The sequence below is a fragment of the Triticum urartu genome, chromosome 7 (assembly GCF_003073215.2).
Source record: "Triticum urartu cultivar G1812 chromosome 7, Tu2.1, whole genome shotgun sequence".
Taxonomy (NCBI): domain Eukaryota; kingdom Viridiplantae; phylum Streptophyta; class Magnoliopsida; order Poales; family Poaceae; genus Triticum; species Triticum urartu.
The window spans coordinates 495,797,890-495,809,236 of NC_053028.1; positions in this window are offsets into that span (position 1 = coordinate 495,797,890).

Consider the following 11,347-nt stretch of genomic DNA (forward strand, 5'->3'; position numbering starts at 1 on the left):
ATAGCTATAAGTGAATGCTGTGGAGGACGAAACATCAATGCATATATATATATATATATATCTTTATAATCAACGCAGTGAAGATAATCATGAAGACATATTGCGAATGAAGCCAACAAAAATTGAAGACATTGCGAGGTAACGCCATGAGAGAAACACTTCAAAATGGAACGTTTGGTGGTGGCGTTACCCACCGTATAGGAAGTATTAGACCCAGACACGGCGCACAATTATCGTGGCGCTCCGAAGTCAAATTCCACATTAATGTATTCACACTTAGAATGTATGTCTTCATTGTTTGAAGATATACGCTACTTCGTGTGTTGCACATCTAAGTCATCAATATGCTTAAGTGTTAGGATGTGTGCCTGATCACAGGACATTTGAGGATTCCAAGATATTTAGCTCACACCGTAACTTGCAAAATCTCTTCTCATCCAAGGGCTTGGTGAAGATATCTGCCAATTGCTCTTCAGTGTTGACGTGTATGATATCAATGTCTTCCTTCACAACATGATCTCTGAGAAAGTGATGACGAATTTCAATGTGCTTTGTCTTCGAGTGCTGAACTGGGTTGTTGGCAATCTTGATGGCGCTTTCGTTGTCGCAGTAAAGTGGCACTTGCTTCAGATGAATGCCATAGTCCTTGAGTGTTTGCTTCATCCACAGAAGCTGAGCGCAGCAAGATCCAGCAGCAATGTATTCAGATTCAGCAGTGAGAGAGATACACAGTTGCTTCTTTGAAGACCAACATACAAGTGATCGTCCCAGAAAGTGACATGTGCCTGATGTAGACTTGCGATCAACTTTGTCACCAGCATAATCAGCATCCGAGAATCCAACCAGATCAAACTCTGAGCCCTTTGGATACCATAATCCTAGAGTTGGGGTGTGAGCCAAATATCGAAGAATTCGCTTCACAGCTAAGTGATGCAACTCCTTTGGTGTCGCTTGAAATCGAGCACACATGCAAACACTAAGCATGAATATCTGGCCTAGATGCACATAATAAAGTAAAGACCCAATCAAGGAGCGGTATACCTTTTGATCGAACTCTTTACCATTGTCGTCGCGGACCCAGATGATGCTTGGCTGGCATTGGGTTGTGAAGCCTTTGCAGTCTTGCATACCAAACTTCTTCAGGCACTTTAGATATTCTCTTGAGATATGAAGATGCCATTGCGTCTGTCGTATTTGAAGACCGAGGAAGAACTTCAGCTCACCCATCATGGACAATCTGATATTGCTCATTGCATCATATACAACTCTCACTAATACTCTGATGGTCGCGAAAAAACATCCAATAATTTGGCACACATCACCATCATATGTCTTCGTGAAAAGAGTGGGATCTAGGGAACCAGGTATGAAGCCTTTGCTCTTCAGGAAGTATTTGAGTGTGTCATACCACCCTAGGTGTTTGAGGCCATACAGTGCCTTGTTGAGCTTGTATACCATGTCAGGATGTTTTGGATCTTCAAAGCCAGGTGTGCAACATACACTTCTTCTTCAATCTTGCCATTGAGAAAAGCACTCTTCACATCCGATATGAGAAGTATGTTATGATGATTGCATAGGCCAGCAGTATGCGTATGGCTTCAAGCCTAGCCACAGGAGCAAATGTTTCATCGAAGTCAATGCCCCACTTGAGTATATCCTTGAGCAACGAGACGAGCTTTGTTTCTGAACTTGACCATGCTCATCTTGCTTGTTGCGGTATATCCATTTGGTGCCTATTATATTGTGCTTCCGTGGATCAGGACGCTTAACCAGTTCCCATACATTATTCAGCTCAAACTGTTGAAGCTCTTCTTGCATAGCTTGAATCCATTCAGGTTCCATGAAGGCTTCTTCAACTTTCTTGGGTTCTGATATTGAGACGAATGTGAAGTGCCCACAGAAATTTGCTAGCTGAGTTGCCCTTGAACGAGTGAGTGGACCAGGTGCATTGATGCTGTCAATATTGTCAATCTGTACTTCATTGCAACACGAGTGATGGGGCGAAGACTTGCTGCTCTTCTATGTGGTCATTTGAAGGTATATCTTCAGGCTGAGCATTGTCTTCATGTGGATCAGGTGCTGAGATGATAAGTTCTTCTTCAGGTTGAGCTTCAGAAGGTACAATTTCTCCAGTTCCCATAAGCTTGATTGATTCATTTGCTGGAACTTCATCTAGCACATTTGGCAATTGCTCTCTTTGTGATCCATTGGTTTCATCAAATCGCACATCCACTGTTTCAACCACTTTGTAGTGGAAGAGATTGAAGACTCTGTAGGAGTGCGAATCCTTTCCATATCCAAGCATGAAGCCTTCATGTGCTTTTGGTGCAAACTTTGAGGTGTGGTGTGGGTCCTTGATCCAGCATTTTGCGCCAAATACTCTGAAGTAACTGACATTTGGCTTCTTGCCAGTTAGGAGTTCATAAGATGTCTTGTTCAGAAGCTTGTGAAGATAAACACGATTGATTGTATGGCATGCAGTATCAATGGCTTCAGTCCAGAATTTTCTTGGAGTCTTGTATTCATCTAGCATCGTTCGCAGTATCAATGGCTTCAGTCCAGAATTTTCTTGGAGTCTTGTATTCATCTAGCATTGTTCTGGCCATCTCAATGAGTGTTCTGTTCTTGCGTTCGACGACGCCATTCTGCTGTGGCGGGTATGGAGCTGAGAATTCATGTGTGATGCCCAAGGTGTCCAGATAAGTATCAAGACCAGTGTTCTTGAATTCAGTGCCATTGTCACTTCTGATGTGCTTTATCTTGGCGCCAAAATTGTTCATAGCTCGATTTGCGAAGCGTCTGAAGACATCCTGCACTTCAGTCTTGTAAAGGATTATGTGCACCCAAGTATATCTAGAATAATCATCAACAATTACGAAGCCATAGAGGCATGCAGAAGTGGTAAAAGTTGAGTAGTGAGTGGGACCGAAAAGTTCCATGTGAAGCAGTTCGAAGGGTTGTGTAGTAGTCATGACTGTCTTCGAAGGATGTTTTGCCCTGTCATCTTCCCTGCTTCACAGGCACCGCATAAGTGATCTTTCTTGAACTTGACGCCTTCGATGCCTATGACGTGCTTTTTCTTCGCAAGGGTGTGGAGGTTCCTCATGCCAGCGTGCCCAAGCCTTAGATGCCAAAGCCAGCATTCTGAAGCTTTTGCAAGAAGACATACTGCAAGTTGTGGTCCTGCTGAGAAATCTACCACATACAAATCACCTTTCCTATACCCTTCAAACACTAGAGATTTGTCAGATTCCATTAGCACCAGGCAGCGATATTTGCCAAACATTACAATCATATTCAAATCGCAAAGCATTGAGACAGACATTAAGTTGAAGCCAAGGGATTCAACAAGCATGACTTTATCCATGTGTTGATCCTTTGAGATTGCAACTCTACCTAGACCCAATACCTTACTTTTACCAGTGTCAGCGAATGTAATGTGGCTCTTGTCGGATGGACGTAAAGTTGAGTCCATAAGAAGGCTTCTTCTGCCAGTCATGTGATTTGTACACCCACTGTCAATAATCCATTCTGAAGACTTTGAAGTCGCTGGTATCGTACCCTACAGTGCAGTTAGGGGGATAGGCTTCACGAAGAGTGTTGTGAAGCATAAACATTTGACGAACCAGTGGGTTATGAAAACTTAGATCCAGATTAGGACTAATGGGGAGAGTAGCATGCGATTCAGGAACGAAATACATAATGATGCCATTTGGGCATTTTATCTTGCACCCCACAAGATTTTTATGGTCCCCAGCAATAGCATCAGAAGATTTTGTTTTTGTGCTGGAGACCTTTCCCTGCAAAGGAGAGTTAAGCTTTCTTAACCACCCACATCTTCAAGGGTGGCTTAGAAGCTATAAGTCTAAGTGCAGCATCTGAGAATTTTGTCTTTGAAACCTTAGCAAACAGTCTAGCAGGAGGACAATAATACTCATAGGAATAAGCAGAATAATTTTTGGTCATGTGAACATGACGGTTCGATGAACCACTCTCATATTCATATGCCTGAGTATGGTTCCCCTGCAAAACATTTGCGTTAGTGCGACTCAGGTGAGTCCCCTGTTTGTATGAAGCATTTGGACCATATGAAGCCTTTGGTCTGAGGTTTGTCTTCTTCAAGTGAGGTGTCATGAAGACATTCACGGGAAGATTTTCCAGACATGTTTTCGGAACCCAGATCTTCTTCATAGGCGGTCCATTCCTGCAGTTAGTACCAATGTACCTGGCAAACACTTCATCATTCTGATTCTTAAACAGTTTATAGTTTGCATCAAAGAATTCATCAATGATAATTGGGTTAGCATAAGTGAAGCCAGACAGATTGGATGGATCTGCTGAGGATTCCTTTGCAGCAACCCATGTGGTTTTGGGGTACTGCTCAGGTTTCCAGTAAGAGCCATCTGCATTGATTTTCCTTATGAACCCAACACCCTCTTTCCTAGGGTTTTGGTTCAGAATCTGCTTCTTAAGGACATCACATAATGTCTGATGCCCTTTCAGACTTTTGTACATCCATGTTTCAAGCAATGTCTTCAACCTAGCATTCTCATCAGCAATAGCAGTGGTATCCTCAGCAGAGGGGTTAGTTACCACATCAACAGTTGAAGATATTGGAGCAGTAGTAGCAGTGGAACATTCAGCAACAGAAGCAGCATTATCACGCTCAATGCATTTAAGACATGGTGGTTCAAATCCTTCCTGAGCGGGACTGATCTGTTCAGCATGAAGTGACTCGTTTTCCTTTTGAAGATCTTCATGAGCCACCCTCAATTTCTCAAGTTCTTGCTTCCTTTGAAGATAATCATAGGAAAGCTTTTCATGAGTTGTTGAGAGAGTATCATGACGATCTTCAAGTTCCTGATACTTAACATGAAGGTTTTTTATGTCTTCAATTAAGGATTCAGATCGAGTCATTTCAGCACCCAACAGATCATCGCTTCTGTCTAACAATTTTTGAATATGTTCCATAGCTTTCTGTTGTTCAGTTGCAATTTTAGCAAGTGTTTTGTAGCTAGGTTTTGAATCACATTCAGAGTCATCGTCACTGGATGTTTCATAGCGAGTGGTGCGTGTGTTTACCTTGGCACCGCGTGCCATGAAGCAGTAGGTAGGAGTGGAGTCGTTCTTGTCATTTGCGTCGGTGTCGGTGATGCAGTCATTGTCTTCAGTATTGAAGATGGACTTGGCGACGTATGCTGTAGCCAGACTCGCAATGCCAGAATCAGACTCCTCCTCAGACTCCACCTCTGCCTCCTCAGATGCGGATTCCTCCTCTGAATCCATCTCCTTGCCTACAAACGCACGCGCCTTGCCAGATGAGCTCTTCTTGTGTGATGAAGACTTTGATGAAGACTTGGAAGAAGACTTTGAGTGTTTCTTCTTCTTGTCGTCAGAATCATATTCCTTGCTCTTCTTCTTCCTTCTGTTCTCATTGTCCCACTATGGACACTCAGAGATGAAGTGCCCGGTTTTCTTGCACTTGTGACATGTTTTCTTCTTGTAGTCATGAGCAAAAGCTTCATCATTCCTTGAGCTTGATCGTGAAGATTTTCTGAAGCCTTTCTTCCTAGTGAATTTTTGAAACTTCTTCACTAGCATTGCAAGTTCTCTTCCAATGTCTTCAGGATCATCAGAACTGCAGTCAGATTCTTCTTCAGATGAGGAGACAGCTTTTGCCTTCAAGGCACGAGTTCGCCCATAGTTTGGACCGTAGATATCTCTTTTCTCAGAAAGCTGAAACTCATGTGTGTTGAGCCTCTCAAGTATGTCAGATGGATCGAGTGTCTTGAAATCAGGACGTTCTTGAATCATCAGGGCCAGGATGTCAAACGAACTATCAAGTGATCTCAGCAGCGTCTTGACGATTTCATGTTTGGTGATCTCAGTGGCGCCGAGGGCTTGAAGTTCATTTGTGATGTCAGTGAGCCGGTCAAATGTGTGATGGACATTCTCATTGTCATTTCGCTTGAAGCGGTTGAAGAGGTTGCGAAGAACACTGATTCTTTGATCTCTCTGGGTTGAGATGCCTTCATTGACCTTTGAGAGCCAGTCCCAGACTAGCTTGGATGTCTTCAAAGCACTCACACGGCCATACTGTCCTTTGGTCAGATGACCACATATGATATTCTTGGCAGTGGAGTCCAGTTGAGTGAACTTCTTGACATCAGCAGCAGTGACACCTTCTCCAGCCTTGGGAACGCCGTTCTCGACGACATACCATAGGTCGATGTCGATGGCTTCAAGATGCATGCGCATCTTATTCTTCCAGTAGGGATATTCAGTTCCATCGAAGACGGGGCAAGCAGCGGAGACTTTGATTATCCCTGCAGTCGACATAACTAAAACTCCAGGTGGTTAAACCGAATCACACAGAACAAGGGAGCACCTTGCTCTGATACCAATTGAAAGTGCGTTATATCGACTAGAGGGGGGGGGGTGAATAGGCGATTTTTATGAAAGTCTTCAAAACGTGGAAGTTATGAAGACAAACAGAATAGACAGGCCTTTCACTAACCAGCGGAAGTTAGATTACACTAGGCAAGCCATGGTCTAGTATTCAATAAAGTGAAAGCACAGTGACAAAAGCTTCAGTGTAATAAGGATCAGGTAGGAAGAAGTTATGAAGCCAATCAAATCATACAGTTATGTTGTGAAGACAAAAGATAGAGCAAGCATGCAATGGCTTCACAATGAATAACAGTCAGTTGAAGGGAAGTGAAGATGAAACTAGTGACACGTTGAAGACAATGATTTGTTGGACCAGTTCCAGTTGCTGTGACAGCTGTACGTCTGGTTGGAGCGGCTAGGTATTTAAACCAAAGGACACACAGTCCCGGACACCCAGTCAAGGACACTTAGTCCAAGACACCCAGTCCTCACCGTTTTCTCCTTGAGCTAAGGTCACACAGACCTCGCCCAATCACTCTGGTAAGTCTTCAAGGTAGACTCCCAAACCTTCATAGACTTTGTTCACTGGCAATCCACAATTTCTCTTGGATGCTCTGAACGCGACGCCTAACCGTCTGGAGGATGCACAGTCCTCAAGTGTAATAAGTCTTCAAGTCACACAGACACGAAGACTTAAGTGATGCCCAATTTACTCTGGCTCTAGGTGGTTAGGGCTTTTCTCCTCACTGGGAATTTTTCTTTCAAAGGCTTCGAGGTGGGTTGCTCTCAAACGACAAAAGCCGTGCACTGAAATCTGAGCAGCCAACCGTTTAAGGTTGTGGGGGGTGGACTATTTATAGCCACTTGGCAACCCGACCTGATCTGTCCGAAATGACCCTGGGTCACTAAGGAACTGACACGTGTACCAACGGTCGAATTTTGAACTCACACGGCAACTTTACTTGGGCTACAAGTAAAGCTGACTTGTCTGACTCTGGACAAGATTTTCTCTCAAAGTCTTCGCTCGAAGACATAGGATTTGAATTAGGCATCACTTCAGTCATTCTGACTGGTTCTCTTCGACCCCACTTAACAGTACGGTGGTTCCTATGACACAACATGAATGAAATAAAACTACGAAGGATCTAGGTCTTCGAGTTCCAAAAGCTTCATAGGGAGTCTTCTCATGTCATTGTCTTCAATATGAATATCTTCATAAACCACCATTGTCTTCAATGTCTTCGTACATTTTTAGGGGTCATCTCTGGTAGTAAAACCGAATCAATGAGGGACTTCTACCTGTGTTTTCCTGCAATTCTCACAAACACATTAGTCCCTCAGCTAGGTTTGTCGTCAATACTCCAAAACCAACTAGGGTTGGCACTAGATGCACTTACAGTCTCAACGGATTTTGATGGTGCCCTATTTAACGTGAATGCGGCCGTCTCTAGAGCGTATCCCCAAAACGATAGCGGTAAATCAGTAAGAGACATCATAGATCGCACCATATCCAGTAAAGTACGATTACGACGTTCGGACACACCATTACGCTGAGGTGTTCTGGGTGGCGTGAGTTGCGAAACTATTCCACAATTTTTCAAATGTACACCAAACTCGTAACTCAAATATTCTCCTCCACGATCAGATCGTAGAAACTTTATTTTCTTATTACGATGATTTTCAACTTCACTCTGAAATTCCTTGAACTTTTCAAATGTTTCAGACTTATGTTTCATTAAGTAGATATACCCATATCTGCTTAAATCATCTGTGAAGGTGAGAAAATAACGATATCCGCCACGAGCCTCAATATTCATCGGACCACATACATCTGTATGTATGATTTCCAACAAATCTGTTGCTCTCTCCATAGTTCCGGAGAACGGTGTTTTAGTCATCTTGCCCATGAGGCACGGTTCGCAAGTACCAAGTGATTCATAATCAAGTGGTTCCAAAAGTCCATCAGAATGGAGTTTCTTCATGCGCTTTACACCGATATGACCTAAACGGCAGTGCCACAAATAAGTTGCACTCTTATTATCAACTCTGCATCTTTTGGCTTCAACATTATGAATATGTGTGTTACTACTATCGAGATTCAACAAGAATAGACCACTCTACAAGGGTGCATGACCATAAAAGATATTACTCATATAAATAGAACAACCATTATTTTCTGATTTAAATGAATAACCGTCTCGCATCAAACAAGATCCAGATATAATGTTCATGCTTAACGCTGCCACCAAATAACAATTATTTAGGTCTAATACTAATCCCGAAGGTAGATGTAGAGGTAGTGTGCGACTGCGATCACATCGACTTTGGAACCGTTTCCCACGCGCATCGTCACCTCGTCCTTAACCAATCTTCGCTTGATCCGTAGTCCCTGTTTCGAGTTGCAAATATTAGCAACAGAACCAGTATCAAATACCCAGGTGCTACTGCGAGCATTAGTAAGGTACACATCAATAACATGTATATCACATATACCTTTGTTCACCTTGCCATCCTTCTTATCCGCCAAATACTTGGGGCAGTTCCGCTTCCAGTGACCAGTCTGCTTGCAATAGAAGCACTCAGTTTCAGGCTTAGGTCCAGGTTTGGGTTTCTTCTCTTGAGTAGCAACTTGCTTGCCGTTCTTTTTGAAGTTCCCCTTCTTCTTCCCTTTGCCCTTTTTCTTGAAACTAGTGGTCTTGTTGACCATCAACACTTGATGCTCCTTCTTGATTTCTACCTCCGCAGCTTTCAGCATTGCGAAGAGCTCGGGAATAGTCTTGTTCATCCCTTGCATATTATAGTTCATCACGAAGCTCTTGTAGCTTGGTGGCAGTGATTGAAGAATTCTGTCAATGACGCAATCATCTGGAAGATTAACTCCCAATTGAATCAAGTGATTATTATACCCAGACATTTTGAGTATATGCTCACTGACAGAACTGTTCTCCTCCATCTTGCAGCTATAGAACTTATTGGAGACTTCATATCCCTCAATCCGGGCATTTGCTTGAAATATTAACTTCAACTCCTGGAACATCTCATATGCTCCATGACATTCAAAACGTCGTCGAAGTCCCTATTCTAAGCCGTAAAGCATGGCACACTGAACTATCGAGTAGTCATCAGCTTTGCTCTGCCAGACGTTCATAACATCCGGCGTTGCTCCTGCAGCAGGCCTGGCACCCAGCGGTGCTTCCAGGACGTAATTCTTCTGTGCAGCAATGAGGATAATCCTCAAGTTACGGACCCAGTCCGTGTAATTGCTACCATCATCTTTCAACTTTGCTTTCTCAAGGAACGCATTAAAATTCAACGGAACAACAGCACGAGCCATCTATCTACAATCAAACATAAACAAGCAAGATACTAATCAGGTACTAAGTTTCATGATAATTTTAAGTTCAGTTAATCAAATTAAAGAACTCCCACTTAGATAGACTTCCCTCTAATCCTCTAAGTGATTACGTGATCCAAATCAACTAAACCATAATCGATCATCACGTGAGATGGAGTAGTTTTCAATGGTGAACATCGTTATGTTGATCATATCTACTATATGATTCACGCTCGACCTTTCGGTCTCCGTGTTCCGAGGCCATATCTGTATATGCTTGGCTCGTCAAGTATAACCTGAGTATTCCGCGTGTGCAACTGTTTTGCACCCGTTGTATTTGAACGTAGAACCTATCACACCCGATCATCACGTGGTGTCTCAGCACGAAGAACTTTCGCAACGGTGCATACTCATGGAGAACACTTCTTGATAATTTAGTGAGAGATCATCTTATAATGCTACCATCAATCAAAACAAGATAAGATGCATAAAAGGATAAACATCACATGCAATCAATATAAGTGATATGATATGGCCATCATCATCTTGTGCTTGTGATCTCCATCTCCGAAGCACCGTCGTGATCACCATCGTCACCGGTGTGACACCTTGATCTCCATCGTAGCATCGTTGTCGTCTCGCCAAGTTTATGCTTCCACGACTATCACTACCGCTTAGTAATAAAGTAAAGCATTACATCACGATTTCATTGCATACAATAAAACGACAACCATAAGGCTCCTGCCAGTTGCCGATAACTCGGTTACAAAACATGATCATCTCATACAATAAAATTCAGCATCATGTCTTGACCATATCACATCACAACATGCCCTGCAAAAACAAGTTAGACGTCCTCTACTTTGTTGTTGCAAGTTTTACGTGGCTGCTACGGGCTTAAGCAAGAACCAATCTCACCTACGCATCAAAACCACAACGATAGTTTGTCAAATAGACTCCGTTTTAACCTTCGCAAGGACCGGGCGTAGCCATACTTGGTTCAACTAAAGTTGGAGAGACAGTCGCCCGCAAGCCACCTGTGTGCAACGCACGTCGGGGGAACCGGTCTCGCGTAAGCGTACGCGTAAGGTTGGTCCGGGTCGTCTCGTCCAACAATGCCGCCGAACCAAAGTATGACATGCTGGTAGGCAGTATGACTTATATCGCCCACAACTCACTTGTGTTCTACTCGTGCATATAACATCAACATAAATAACCTAGGCTCGGATGCCACTGTTGGGTTTCGTAGTAATTTCAAAAAAATTCCTACGCACACGCAAGATCATGTGATGCATAGCAACGAGAGGGGAGAGTGTTGTCTACGTACCCACGCAGACCGACTGCGGAAGCGTTGACACAACGTAGAGGAAGTAGTCGTACGCCTTCGCGATCCAACCGATCAAGTACCGAAACTACGGCACCTCCGAGTTCGAGCACACGTTCAGCTCGATGACGATCCCCGGACTCCGATCCAGCAAAGTGTCGGGGAAGAGTTACGTCAGCACGACGGCGTGGTGACGATCTTGATGCACTATAGCAGCAGGGCTTCGCCTAAACTCCGCTACAGTATTATCGAGGAATATGGTGGCTGGGGGCACCGCACACGGCTAAGGAATAGATCAC